The sequence below is a fragment of the Schistocerca piceifrons genome, chromosome 10, assembly GCF_021461385.2.
Source record: "Schistocerca piceifrons isolate TAMUIC-IGC-003096 chromosome 10, iqSchPice1.1, whole genome shotgun sequence".
Lineage (NCBI taxonomy): Eukaryota > Metazoa > Arthropoda > Insecta > Orthoptera > Acrididae > Schistocerca > Schistocerca piceifrons.
Window position 1 is genome coordinate 3,023,079 of NC_060147.1, and position 15,734 is coordinate 3,038,812.

A 15,734-nucleotide genomic window follows, 5' to 3' on the forward strand; every position below is an offset into this window, starting at 1 on the left:
CGCAGAACGAACCTAGTCAGCCAATGAACAGAGAACGACGTTGCCAGAGCTCGACAGCAGTGCAGAGCACGGACGAGCGTCTCCAGTTTTAGAAACGTTCAGTCACTTTCTATAAAAGAAAGCCTGCTTTCTTTATACTAATTGGTTTAATTAATTAATAGAATATGAAGCAAACAAGCAATAAGCCTCTGGAAACGTTTGTATCATTCTCACTAACCGCATTTTCGCAATAAAGAAACAATTACCGGTGTTATTTCCTATTGTACTTCGACGAAACGTGAGTAATTTGCAGTCACACCAACAGTGTTTGTCGGTATTTTGCGCGACAGTTTAAAGTCCTCCGGGAGAATAATTGAGCGACGCGCTGTGTTAGCAGCCATACACTTTGAACTCAGAACCTTTCACTCAGCGTAATGGTTAATCCTTAATCGGTGGTTAATATTTTCTTTATTTAAAAAGAATATCGAAGTGTCTTACTTCATGAATTTGAGTCGTTTGAATGTAATTTTTTGAAATTTCTAGTGGCAACTAAAATCGACCATACGGAAAGTATGCACGAAATTTTGAAGAGTTCGCAGCGGTAAAAGTCCACAGTGTAATGGTTTACTACATCAAATGCTGCACAGTAACTGATTTTTACACATCTTCTTGACTGAAACGTCCCCCCATAAATGACTTAATTTTGTTTCGATGTTTAACGCAAAGTTTTGGGCCATAAAGGTTTTGTGAAATCGAATGATAAGTGTGTCAAAGTAGTCGAAACACCGTGTGTCTGCACAGGCGAGCAGTGCAGTGATGACAAAATCGCGGAATTCGGGGAGCACGTGCCTGCAGCAGCGAAAGGGTTAATGCGGCCGTGGTGGATTTACGTTTAGGGGGGAGCGCGCAGTTTATGAAGTAAATCTGCGTACTATACTATGGCGCTGCTTCTCTTTGCTGCGTTGCCAGTTTACGCGCCATCTCCCGCGTCTGGGCGGGCATGCGCGAGCCGCCAGGATAAAAGAATTGAACTATAGGAACGCCGTACAGCGGCTGTTTCGTGTGACGTGGGTCTGACAAGTACGCGGAGTCGCAGCAGCACGTGGGTAGCCGCCATCGGCTCGAGATCCAGTCTCTGTTAGCCCGTCCACGGAGCAACTCGGCGGGCTAAGCGGTACCTGCTGGAAGCGAGGAGCGCCGCGTTGTGGGCTCCAGCTGTTCCCACGACGCCAACAGCCGCCTCGCTCGGCAGTTGCCGCGAAACCCAGTCCCGGTCCCAGACGCTGGGCCCCAACAGCCTACCGCTGCTCCCAGTGGATGTACAGAATGTCGGCACGTGCCGCTAGTGTCGAGCTTAGACAGACGAATGGGGAGCCATTACATTTCCACAGAACAGCAATTCACACAGCATTCTATCCAAAACAAATCGGCCTGATGCAGAAGCCACGCCTAAATATACTGTTGTCCCGTACGTACGCGAACTTTTGTACCACACTGAAAACTTTATTAGTAGAGAAGCTTTATAAAAATATTTTTATAAATTGCAGCAATAAGGCTCGTTTCACACTGGGACACACGTGACGGACACTGATAGAGATGCATTCGTTTGAATTGGAGCATTCACACCGGGACACTGCCCTGAGTCACTGAGTCATCGAGTCATTATTTTTATGTTTACTAAAAACCCTGTTCCAAACTGGGGACATTGTTTCATTGCCCTCGGTCCTGGTTTCCCATTATAAATTCTGTATCCTTGTGATTCGAATGGTTCCTCTGTGGTGTTTCTCATTTCTTGGATCCCTGTTATTAAAATTTTCTTTGTTTATTTAGTTCATCTGTGAGCTCCTTGAGTTTTCCGGTCTGAAGTAGTGAGTTTATGTTGTGTGTTGAGCAAATTAAACATGCTATATAATTTATCTTTTTGTGTTTTAGTGTGCATTTGGATGGCTGCAAACGCTCCGATTCGTTGCTGTCTTCTAGTTGACTACCCACCGAATCCGATGTAGCCTTTTCCTGCCTTTTTGAGCAGGACGGTGGAATTTTTTTCCTAAAAGACCTTTCCATTTTTGACTGTCGAAGGTTGTCAACCTTAGTTGGAGCAAGCTCCGATTTACAACTCCGGTTGTTAACCGCAGAGGGTGTGTTTGGTCCGCGAGAGCTATTTTATTTCACTCAAGTCCGCCAGTAAACTGGTGAGGACTTCCCCATCCGCCACCTGGGACGCGCCACGTAGGAGTATCACCTCTCCTCCTATGACAGCATTTATTAAAATTATAGTTACCGGGTGTTTCAGCTGGTTATCTATAACGTCTACAAAAATTATGCAGGTTACACACAAGCATACACACGCACGCACACACACGTAGTTTTGCTCCATATGCTTCATTTTTTTTTTTTTTTTTTTTTTTTTTTTTTTTTTTTTTTTTACAGGAACTTGGGGGCCGGATCATCCATGATGGACTTACATTTTCAGTGCAGAATTGGAGTATCAACTATCGCGTATATTATACGAGACGTTTGCTCTGCCATATGGCGTAAAATGAAGTCAAAATGTTTTCCCGATCTCTCGAAAGATCCATGGCTTGCCTCAGCTGAAGGATTCCATAAGAGGGCGAACTTTCCTCATTGTGTGGGTGCAGTGGACGGGAAGCACATCAGAATTGTAAAACTCACTTCCAGTGGTTCACTCTACTATAATTATAAGAACTATTTTTCCATTCTGTTGTTAGCTGTTTGTGATTCGACGTACAAATTCTTATTTGTAGACGTTGGAGCATATGGGAAATCGTCCGACTCAACTGTGTTTCGTAATACAGTGTTAAATAGTAAACTACAAGATGGTACGCTAGATTTACCTGCACCAAAACAACTGTCATTGTCGTTTGAAAGACCTATGCCATTCATGTTAGTAGGAGATGAAGGTTTCGGATTGCCGACATTTATTTTGCGCCCTTATGGTGGAAAACGTGTGTTCAACTATAGACTGTGCAGAGCTAGAAGGTACATCGAGTATACTTTTGGAATTCTTGTAAACAAGTGGCGCATTTTCTATCGACCACTGGATGTTAAATTAGATTTGGCAGAGTCTATTGTGAAGACATGTTGCCTCCTCCATAACTTTGTGCGTTATCGTGATGGAATACAGTTTGAGGATACGTTAACTATTCAGGGATTGCAGGACATGTCACCTTCCTTGCTCCGTGGAGGAAATATTGCGAACGGTATGAGAGAAGATTTCGCAAATTACTTCATCAGCCCTGAAGGCGAAGTGCCATGGCAGCTGCAAAAAATCTAAGTGCTAGAAATGTTATGTGAACATTAATGTCGTTAGGCTTTAATGTTCATTGGAATTGCACATTTCAAATACAGTGTTCAATTATTACCATGTTAACTGAAACAAACCATACTGTTGCGCTCGCTGAACTGAGTAAAACTTGCAATTACAATTATAATTACGATGCAGTTTACTGTATTACAGTTGTGTGTACCTAATTGAACAGAACCCAAGCACGAGCACTGTTCTCATTCGGGTGTCAAAAACCTGTAAGTCAATAGTATTATGGTAAATAAATAAAATTCATGATTATAGTAACAACTTATGCGTACATTACTGTTCTGAATAATATTTTAACTGTATTTTTCGGACCATAAGGCGGAGCGCCTTAGACTACGAAAAGACGTACCCTTAATTTTGTTATGAAAATGTTGAAATAAATAGTTTTATTTTACTTTCATTCGCCCTGTAGGGGTGAGTACATAGTTTCTGCGCTCATCCATTTTGTCCATTCTTCTCGCATTGAGACTGCATAACAGTACACTTACTATTGGTAATGCAAAAGAAAAGGGGTGAGGGATAGCATTCTCCTTGTAGGTTATTAGCCTCGTACAGGGGTAGAAAATATATGTCGCTATTCTTGTGGTCCGAAAAATACGGTATTAAAGTGAAAAAGAATATAGAACTTACCAATTTTGTTTCTTTCATCTATGCTCTCTTCATCGAAATCAGGCACAAACTAAGTAATAATTTCTTGCCACGCTTTCATTCTCCTGTCTTTGTTACTGTAGTCACCGCTTTTCATACCCCAAATAACGGGACGACTTTCCGCTTCACTTATAAAATATTCTGTGTTGATGAACTCTGAATTCATGGCTGCATTGTGTGGAGAACGACTGGGCTCAGCGACGGCTGCCTGCCTGTTGGCAACTCTGCACTGTTGTGCTGTGCTGTGCCTGTGTCCCAGCGTGAACACTCCAGTACCAGAGCTGATGTGTGTCCGGCGGTGACCGCAGCCATCACAGGGTCGGTGTCCGTCACATGTGACTCAGGGCAGTGTCCCGGTGTGAATGCTCCAATTCAAACGAATGTATCTCTATCAGTGTCCGTCACGTGTGTGCCAGTGTGAAACGAGCCTAAGTGATCCACGATGTAAATCTTTCCGAGACCCCCTACATCACATCAGGAATGTGCGAGCTCTGATTCGAGATTACTCGCAAAGTTGTGCCTTTCTGACGGATGTAGGGATTTTCGCCACGAAACACCACCACCATGCCTCAAGGCTTGGAAACGTGAACAAGTCTACATTTGCAGTCCACATTGCAGAAGATCATTCGGTCAGTAACATTGAGTGTAACATCATATTACGTTCGGCAGAAAGACGGCCAATTATGAATCGGTCTGCTGATTAAGGATAACATCAGGGTCTCACCGACTTGCCTGACACTCCTTTCTGTTAGTCGTTTAGGAAAGTAGTTTGAGGTGTCAGGTCAGAGGGGTTCCCTGAACACAATTTCTGCACAAGGCAGCTCAATAGGCTGTGGAGTGCAGGGGTAGGCTAGCAATACAAATTACAAAGTAAAGGAAAAGAATATTAAGTCACTCAAATGATTGCTATTTGCCTGTTTAAATGTTTAACAGAAAGCCTTTTAAGAAAGCAAAACTAGAAAATGTGACTGATGAGTTAAAATCATGTTTAAATAGGCTCTGACCGAGCACATATTTTAAAACGAAATATTTCCTTTAAGGAACCAGCGATTAAAATTAATTACATAATCCTCGACAATCATATTACATTCAAGACGTTTAAGATTAAACAGTACTATATAACATCAGAGAGCTGTAGTCCCAAGTTTTAAGCAGCACATTTCAGATGGACTGCACTGCAACAGTACAATACAAGTCCCTCAGAGGATCTCCCCACACAGGAAGTTATTGCCGCAATCGACAAAATATCATTCCATGTACAGACCTTAAACAAACTAAAAGCTCTCTTAAGTTTGGTACAGTTAATTCCCTTTCAACATAACATACATCACAAGTCTAGCCCTAGGACGGCACGGACACCCCGCAATTTATCACGCGGAAAACTACAGCGATGCACCCATCACGTATCCTTACAAAATCCAGGAACAGAGAGCCGGCTCCCCAATAGCGGAACATTTAACCACGCGCAGCGTGCGGGTTTGCGGGATGCTGATCTCGCCCTTAACCTCAACACCAGTTCAAATACTAGTCAGCCTACAGTCTTGAACCACCGTACACATTCCTTCAGTTACTGCATAGAAAGCCAATGTGATAGGCAAACAGACCAGCATATGATAGAAGCTTATGAATAGTAGCCGTAAGCAAATTGCTTAAGGGTTGTCTAGTAATTTTTTCTAAACGTGAGCACAGCCACAATCGAAAGACAAACAACGCCAATCATAAGGACAGTAGCACATAAGCAGCAATGGTAACTTCTGCTTAGACTGGCTACAAATCAGCGCGTGATTTAACACACCAGAGTACAGTCTTTACAACATAACCATCAATACAATAGGAAATTACTCACACGTGTACTCCCCCACGATTTCGATTCGCAAAGCCATAGACAAAACGTGGAAAACGTATCACTTAGACCAACATGATGGTGCTCCCTCAGTTACCCCAAATAACTGACTCCCTTAGTTGCACAGCAGAGAACCAGACCTAATGAAACAGCCACAATTTTCGCCTCTAAATTGCCACAGTGCAACTGAGACTCAATCACAAATGTAATTTTACATCACCAGTTCCCGTATAGCGAATACAAGCGCCTGATTTTCACCCGTTTATAACGGCAGGCAGCAACACCGTACGGAAAAGAGCGTAGACACGAGCTCTTACCAATTCTCTTCTCCGAAAGCAGCCAACGCAACTCTCGGGAACCACTGGGACATCCAGTGCAAAAATCGTTACTCCTTCACACACATTACAGGACGCCCGCTTCCCACTGCTTACTTGCTACGGTGCCTTCCGTTCAGAGCCAAGCCTCCTTGCGATAGGTCCGGTCCCATACTCGCTGCGTCAACCCGACAGCCGTCTCCCACCACGCCCCGAAGTGCCTGAGTAACTCTCAGTGCTGCCTCCCCTTAGTTTGTCTGCAAGGAGAACAAGTGGAGCACGTCACAGCGTGACGAAGCCAAGTGTTTCCCCGGCAGTGGGGGCAGCACTGACTACCTGTCTACTCAGAATGGCGTCCGTTTCTTTTTTTGTGGTTTTAGGGCGCACAACTTCAACGGTCATTAGTGCCCAGACTACGTTAGGAATGCACCGCGAGGCACAAGTTTAAAACAGCAACTAAAAGGGAAAACACGATAAAAGACAGACTGACAGGCATAGGATTAAAAAAAAAACAGCATAATCAAATGTCCTTTGAGAGGGTTCTCAAATTGATAAAATGAAGAACGCGAGCAGCTGCTCGTGGGTCATCCGCTAAAATGCCATCCAGAGTACATGGCAGGCCAAGATCAAGACGCAGTGTACTAAAATCCGGACAGGACGTTAAAATGTGGCGGACCGTCAGCAATTCCCCACATGGGCAGAACGGCGCCGGCGTCAGCAGATGGCGGCGGCGATGGCTGAACCGGCAGTGTCCGATCCGTAACCGGGCCAAAACGACCTCCTCCCGCCGAGAAGGGCGTGAAGAGGTCGTCCGAGCCGTGGGGAGAGGTTTCGAGGCCCGAAGCTCGTTTGCCGTAAGTGGAGCCCAATCGGCATGCCACAGCGATAAAATGTGTCGACAAATGACCCTGCTACAGTCTGATGAAGGGACACAACAAGAAGCTGTCCGAGGCTGGAGGACCGCAGCCTTGGCCGCGGCATCTGCAGCTTCGTTCCCAGGGATACCGACATGGCCAGGGACCCACAAAGCTAACCGGAGAACCGTCGTCCGCCAGCAGCTGAAGAGAGCGTCGGATCCGGTGCACGAAAGGGTGAACCGGATACGGATCACTGAGGCTCTGGATGGCGCTCAGGGAATCAGAGCAGATGACGTAAGCAGAATGTCGGTGGCGGAAGACGTAAAGAACAGCCTGGTAGAGGGAAAAGAGCTCAGCTGTGAAGACCGAACAATGGCCATGGAGCCGGTATTTGAAACTCCGTGCCCCAACAATAAAAGAACAACCGACCCCTTCATTGGTCTTAGAACCATCTGTATAAATGAAGGTCATATTAATGAACTTCGAACGAAGTTCGACAAAACGGGAGCGGTATACCGAACCGGGGGTAACCTCCTTTGGGAGCGAGCTGAGGTCAAGGTGAACGCGAACCTGAGCCTGGAGCCAAGGTGGCGTTTGGCTCTCGCCCACTCTAAAGGTTGCAGGGAGTGAAAAATCAAGGTGCTGAAGGAGGCGACGAAAGCGAACTCCAGGGGGTAGCAGGGCAGAGACATACAACCCGTATTGACGGTCGAGAGAGTCGTCAAAAAAGGAACGATAAGACGGGTGGTCGGGCATTGACAGTAGCAGACAGGCATACCGACAAAGCAGTACATCGCGCCGGTAGGTGAGTGGCAATTCACCGGCTTCAGCATGAAGACTCTCGAGGGAACTAGTATAAAACGCTCCGATCGCAAGACGTAAACCCCGATGTTGTATGGAGTTGAGGCGGCGTAAGATGGACGGCCGTGCAGAGAAGTAGATGAAGCTCCCACAATCCAGCTTGGAGCGGACGATCGACCGATATAGGCGAAGTAGGACGGTTCGATCCGCTCCCCACGATGTACCCGTTCTCTAAATGTCCTCAGCTGGTCTCCACATGTCATATTTGGCTGCCCGTTGTACCACTGAGAACACTAAGTTTCCTGTCAAATGTAAGACCTAAAAATTTTGTTGGTCCCGTTGCTCTCCCATTCGTGGAGACGAGTCGTAAGGACGGTGGGAGAAACTCTTTGTAGCGCCAGAAGTTAATACAGACCGTCTTCTCGGCAGAAAAACGAAAGCCATTGGCGACACTCCAGCGTTCTCTTGACAGTCTTTACTCCTGAAGACAGCGCTCCACGAAACATGTGCGCTGCGCGCTGCAATAGACGGTAAAATCGTCCACGACAAGGGAGCCTGATACATCAGCTGGGAGGCAATCCATTATTGGATTGATCGCTATGGCGAAGAGAGCGACGCTCAAAACTGAGACACCTTTCGCCAGGAGAATGGGGTGCCACAGGGCTGACAGGACAGAACCCACGCGTACCCTGAACTGTCGATCCATTAAAAAGGAATGAATAAAAAGAGGGAGGCGACCGCGAAGGCCCCATGTATGCATGGTGCGGAGAATGCCCGCCCTCCAACAGGTGTCGTAAGCCTTCTCCAAATCAAAGAACACAGCCGCGGTCGAGCGCTTCCGCAAGAAGTTATTCATAATGAAGGTCGACAAGGTAACCAGATGGTCAACAGCAGAGCGGCGCCTACGAAATCCACATCGTACATTGGTAAGTAGGCGTCGAGACTCGAGCAGCCAAACCAATCGAGAGTTAACCATTCGCTCCATCACTTTACAGACACAGCTGGTAAACGAGATGGGTCGATAACTGGAAGGCAAGTGCTTGTCCTTCCCCGGCTTAGGAATCGGGACAACAATAGACTCGCGCCAGCATGCGGGAACATGTCCCTCAATCCAGATGCGATTATATAAGTACGAAGAAGAAAACCTTTACCCGCAGGAGAAAGGTTCTTCAGCATCTGAATATGAATAGAATCAGGCCCTGGAGCAGAGGACCGTGACCGCGCAAGTGCATTTTCGAGTTCCCGCATGGTGAATGGGGCATTATAACTTTCACGATTCGAAGAGCGGACGTTAGGTGGCCTAGCCTCCTCTGCCTGTTTTCGGGGGAGGAAGGCAGGGTGGTAATGAGTGGAGCTCGAAACCTCTGCGAAAAAGCGGCCGAAGGCATTGGAGACATCCTCAGGGGCCACAAGGACGTCATTCGCGACCGTCAAGCCAGGCTGATGAGTGGACCTTAGTGCCAGATAGCCGGCGCAGGCTACCCCAGACAACAGAAGGAGTAAAACTGTTGAAGGTGCTTGTGAAAGCAGCCCAGCTGGCTTTCTTGCTTTCTTTAATAATACGATGACACTGAGCACGTAATCGTTTATAATTGATACAATTCACCACTGTAGGGTGGCGTTTAAAGGTGCGTAAAGCACGTCGACGAGCACGTAAAGCGTCTCTACATGCTGCAGTCCACCAGGGGACCGGTACGCGACGTGGAGAAGAAGTAGGGCGAGGGATGGAATATTCAGCAGCAGCGAGAATGACGTCCGTGAGGTGTGCGACCTAACGATCACAGCTTGTGAAGGTTTTATCCTGAAAGGTCGCCCTGGAAGAGAAGAGCCCCCAGTCTGCCTTGGAGATGGTCCAACTAGAGGAGCACGGAGAGGGGGTATGCTGCAGGAGATGGGTAACACACGGGAAGTGGTCGCTCGAATATGTATCAGCAAGTGCATACCACTCAAACCGGCGTGCAAGTTGGGTAGTACATATAGAGAGGTCTAAATGGGAATACGTGTGAGATGTGTCCGAAAGAAAAGTAGGGGCGCCAGTGTTGAAGCAGACAAGATTGAGCTGGTTGAAAAGGTCTGCTAACAGGGAGCCCCTCAGGCAGGATGCTGGACAGCCCCAAAGGGGATGGTGGGCATTGAAGTCTCCAGTTAACAAACATGGGGCAGGTAGCTGAGCAACAAGTTGCATCATGTCTGCTCTGGTAACGACAGACGACGATGGAGTGTAAACGGTACAAATGGAAAATGTAAAAGTGGGGAGAGTAATTCGAATGGCAACTGCCTGCAGGCCGGTGTGCAACGTGATGGGATCGTAGTAAATATCATCCCGGACCAGCAACATAGCCTCTCCATGAGCCGGGATACCTACCACAGGGGGTAGGTCAAAACGCACAAAGGTGTAGTGTGCCGAGGCAATTTGATCGCATGGGCGTAGCTTCGTTTCCTGGAGGGCAACGACGAGCGGACGGTGCAAGCGGAGCAGCAACTTCAAGTCCTCTCGGTTGGAGCGAATGCTGCGAATATCCCAGTGAATAAGTGCCATCGTAAGAAGAAAAGGAAGATGAAAGAAGGGGGTCACCTCGAAGGCCGCTGAGGGCCTGGCTTCGAGCGAGCACTGCCGCCGCTATCAGTAGGCGGACAGTCATCGTCCATTGGTTCTAGAGGTTCATCGGCCATCTTGGTAAGATGGCTGGGAGGGGGAGCTTCCTCCGCCGGTGAACGGCCAGATGGTCGGCTACCAGCGGTGCGGCCAGGCGAAACGGATGACGGCCTGGGGTGGCGCAGAAGAAAAATACGCCGTGGCGGAGGAGAACTGTGCTTCCTATGAGCCTTCTTGGAAGGTCGTTTGGTGGAAGTACTGGTAGATGGCTGGGAGTTCGAGGTACGTAGGAAGTCTGCACGGGGCGGTTCCTTCTTGAAGGCCCGTGCATCTGACTTCTGGGTCTTCGTCTTGGCAGAAGCTGATGAAGGTGCTTGTGTCTGAGGGGTGACGGGAGGGAGAGGAGACGTCGACCGGGCGATCTTAGCACTGGCCGAACGGACGACCGTGGTGCTGAAGGTCAGATCGCATGTCTGGGTTGCCACCTCCCTGGTAGTCCGAGGAGAGGCGAGGACAGTACTGTATTTCCCCGCTGGGAGCAGCGTGGGCTTCCTACTAGCCAATAGCTTGCGAGCAGCCGAGGTGGACACTTTCTCTTTGACCCGAATTTCTTGGATACAGCGTTCTTCCTTATAGACAGGACAGTCGCGGGAGGATGCGGCATGGTCACCCTGACAGTTCACACAATGAGGAGACGGAGGTGGACAGTCACCCTCATGGGCATCCCTGCCACAAGTGACACATTTAGCCGCATTCGAACAAGACCGTCGAGTGTGATTGAAACGCTGACACTGGTAGCAGCGCGTAGGTGTCGGGACATAGGGGCGAACAGAAATAACCTCGTAGCCCGCCTTGATGCGCGATGGCAGCTTAACACTATCAAAGGTCAAGAAAAGTGTCCAGGTTGGTACAAGGTCATTGCTGACCTTTCTCATGACCCTGTGGACAGCCGTCACGCCCTGCGCAGCGAGGAAAGACTGAATCTCCTCGTCAGTCAATCCGTCGAGTGATCTAGTATATACCACACCACGAGACGAATTCAAAGTTCGGTGAGCCTCCACCCGGACAGGGAACGTGTACAGGAGTGTGGCTCGAAGCAGTTTTTGTGCCTTAAAGGCGCTCTCAGTTTCTAGTAACAAGGTACCATTACGCAACCTGGTACACGACTTAACAGTTCCGGCTATGGCATCTACGCCCTTCTGGATAACGAAAGGGTTGACAGAGGAAAAATCCTTTCCGTCCTCAGATCAAGAAACGACGAGGAACTGTGGGGCAAGCGGTAGTACTTTTGTCACTGGTGGCTGGTCAAGTTTTCACTAATGGGAAGAAGTCGAGAGAGAAGGAGAGAAAGCCATTGCGGAGGAATCCCCCATGATTGCCAGCGTCTCCGATGGCGCGCTCCTTCCTTGTGGGGACCCTCTCAGAGGGCACTCCCGCCTTAGGTGAATGTTTACACCTTAGGTCACACCTCCCTAGAAACAGAAGGAGGGACCAATCGGCATGGTCAGAAGGTATCAGCTCAGGCAATCACCCCTCCCCGGGCCTGGCCTTTACCAGGAGGTACGTGCGTGCCTTACTTGTCTACCCAGGGCGGGAATTACGCATTACCCCGTCACTGGCTACGCGTGGGTCGGCCTTCAGGCGCGCACAGGGAGGAAGGAAGAAGAGGAAAGAAAGAAAGAAAGAGAGAGAGAGAGAGAGAGAGAGAGAGAGAGAGAGAGAGGACAGTGTCTCAAATGCCGAGGCGGAGACCAGAGAAGGCAAGGAGAAGAAGGCAAGGGAAAGAGTAAGGAAGACAGTGAGATGGAGAAGAACAAAGAAAGGAACCAACCAAAGGAAGGAAGAAACCAGAAGAAGTGAAAAACCAAAATGACCACAAATATAGGTCGTGGAACCGTCCGTCTCCGGACGCAGGCTCTAACTACCCCCTTGAGGGGGTGGGACTCCTTTTAGCCGCCTCTTACGACAGGCAGGAATACCTCGGGCCTATTCTAACCCCCGGACCCGCAGGGGGGGGGGGGGGGGATAGAGCGACAAGTCCAATAATCTGATGGTGTCTGTACCGAAGGTCTTACAGTACGCACACCACATCCATACAATTAGCGTCGTCAATGTGTTGCATAATTATATTTTGCTTTTATGTATTCAAGTATTTATGTGAAGGGACCGGTTGGTAGGACATGTTTTGAGGCATCAAGGGATCACAAATTTAGCATTGGAGGGCAGCGTGGAGGGTAAAAATCGTAGAGGGAGACCAAGAGATGAATACACTAAGCAGATTCAGAACGATGTAGGTTGCAGTAGGTACTGGGAGATGAAGCTTGCACAGGATACAGTAGCATGGAGAGCTGCATCAAACCAGTCTCAGGACTGAAGACCACAACAACAACAAAGTAATGGTAATAAAATAATCATAATTACAGTGATACTACACAGGATTTCGTAGTTTTGTTCATGCACTGAATCCCGCTTATGAAATACCGAGTAGAAGGACTGTAACAAACGTAATGTTGCCAGCAGCACATGCAGCTTTTGTTGTACTTTCTCATTTGCTTCTGCAAGCCATAAAGACAATCTGTCTCATTAGAAGCTGACATCCAGAAATCTGTCACGTCACAGCCAAGTAACTTTAATCTGAGTTGTTCATTTATGAAGTGTTGTTGTAGTCTGAGCTGGTATCGGCACCACTGAAATGACTGCATTCCAGCAGTCCAAATTTGTACACAGCTTTAAAATTACAAATTTAATCAGTCTTGGTGACAAAATTTTAATGGTGGTCACAGCATTTTTCATATTTGGTGCATTGTCTGCTTCCACCATTCTCAAGTGGAAACATTTTGGTTGTTATGCTCGTACTCTTAATTTAGTTGTGCAGGATGCACTTAAAAATGTTCAGAAAGTCAAAAAAAAAACCTACAACTGTTTTAAGGAGGAGCAGCAGTGCAACAGCGCGGCTCTTAACATGCCGACAGAACAGTGGGAAAGTAAACATCAAGAAATTGATCCAGGACTTGCCCACAAGGTGGAATTCAACCCTGTTATGTTGGAATTGTTGAATTGTCAGAGGCAGTGAAAAATACAGTTGCCCTTAGTGACGGAAGTTCTGTGGGCCTGTTACAGTCAAATGATGAGTGGGAAATCTGCTCCGAACTCTGTTCGATTTTGAAACCGTTTGAGCAGGTTTCGAGGCAGCTCAGTGCAGAGGAGTACCATACTGGCAGCTTGGTAAGTTAATAATTTACTTTATTTGGCTCATGTACGTTCAATGTCATTTTATTGTGTACTTTTCTTATGTGTTGTGTAGTTAGCATATTTGTCTAAATTTTCAGGTTATAGTCCTGACACGTGGCCTTCTGGCAGTGTGTGACGAAATAGCCAAAATGCAGTTGCATGAAGTTTCAATGAAAGATGTTGATGCACTCAAAGAGGGGCTTACAAACCGGTTTTCGAATCTTGAGCAGAGCAAATCCATTGCCCTTGCTACCCTGGTTCTGAAATGCCAGCAATTTGAAACGTGGATCCAGCAGACAACACGAAGAAACAGTTAATATTGTTGCCCAGAAACTGTGGAAAAATGTAGGCCAGTAGGTATTCAGCGTTCAATCTGTTGAGCCAAATAATTTGGCAACTGAGTCCTTCTCTGTGTGCGGCATATTTGATAAATTAGTGAAACATGCACAGCCACAGGGCACAGTACAGTCATCAGTAGAAATGAAGATCCTTGGGTATATTTACTGATTTTGTTTCCACCACGCCAAACCATTGCAAAAGTAGTCCAAGAGAGATTTAATGTTGTAGGAACTTCAGTTTTTGAGAAGACCCTCTCACAAGGCACAGGACTTTTAATAAATGACAGTTTTTCTGTATTCGATGGCTTGAGATGGGTTCTTCTAATATTTCTGAATGCCAATGGTACCTGTGATTAACAATATACTGTGTTCTAATGATGTATCACTTACCAGCAACAGTGTCTAAACTTCTCATCAGAATAGTTGTACATGAACAAGAATAATTATCATCTTCAATATGTTTCGTACATGCATACACTCTGTTGCAGAAAATTCTGGACCCGTGTGAGGTTTGGTTGTGTTGCAAGTGCCTAGTTACCTCCATGAAAGCAAACAAGACCACGTAACTTTATGATGATTAGCAAAATGTACAATATGTGAGTAGTTTGGTGTTTCATAAATTCATGCTAAGAATAATTTTGCCAGAATAAGTTATTTAGGACTTATGGAATATGACTAGGAACATGAATCGGAGCCCAAACATTTTATTTCATTCACTTTGTAACTGTGCAAAGTTAAGTGTTATCATTCTTCAATATTGTTTTGGCAGATCAACATATAGTATATCTTAGTGCAATACATTATAACAGAGCATAAATCCTTACACTATAAAGGCTCACAAAAGAAGTAAATTTTAGTAAGCCCACAGTGTATGACAAACAAGTCATTTATCTTTTGTTGCAGATACTTTTCACTTACTGCAAGTATTTCACTTTGTGTTTTCTATGTCAATCTTTTGATGCTAGAGATGTACCTCACATTTATGCCAGTCTTGGAAGTGATATCAATGGTCTTTGTTATCATGTTAGTTTCTGTTTGTTGGAAACACAGATTTAGTTTTGTTGATACATGCACAGTAATGATCACATTTTTAACCAGAATTTCGTCTCTGAAGCATTAAATTATTCATCACCCACTACTACATTTCAATCTTATAGATCGTCAACTATTTGTTCATTCATTTGTCTACAGAAAGGTGACAGAGGAACAGGTCATACTGGTAGCAGTATGTCTGTGACTTGGATGGAGCACAGTTACTGATTTGATACCATTAAGGCACAAAGCTTTGTAATGATTAAAATGGTGAGTGAATGTAAGTTATTTCTGAAACATAGCATTTCTTTATACTAAAACCTACTTTAGAATATTACAAGTCGAGGTGCTCAAGATACTTCCAGTATTTAGATAGTATGCCTGTTATTTTTCAAGTGAGGACAGTCAGTCAATGATAATCCATGAGCTTAGGCTGAAGGAAAAAAATTCTATGTATGTAATAAAAGTTGATTATGTGTGATGATGTAGACATACAATAATCTGTTTTGTGATATGTTTTCACAAAGTTTATTATGTAAAAGATGTTGTTCAAAACTGGAATGAGCAAAGAATACCAACCAAATTTAAGACCAAAAAACCAGAAAGAGCCATGACCAGCGGTGGATCCCATGCAAGTTTGAAAAATTTGTTCCAAATGCACACTACAATCAACAACAAAAAAAGAAAATAATCACTGTTAGATATATGTATATGGGATGGTTCATTTTTAGCAGGAGACAGGAACATACAACTAGCAAATT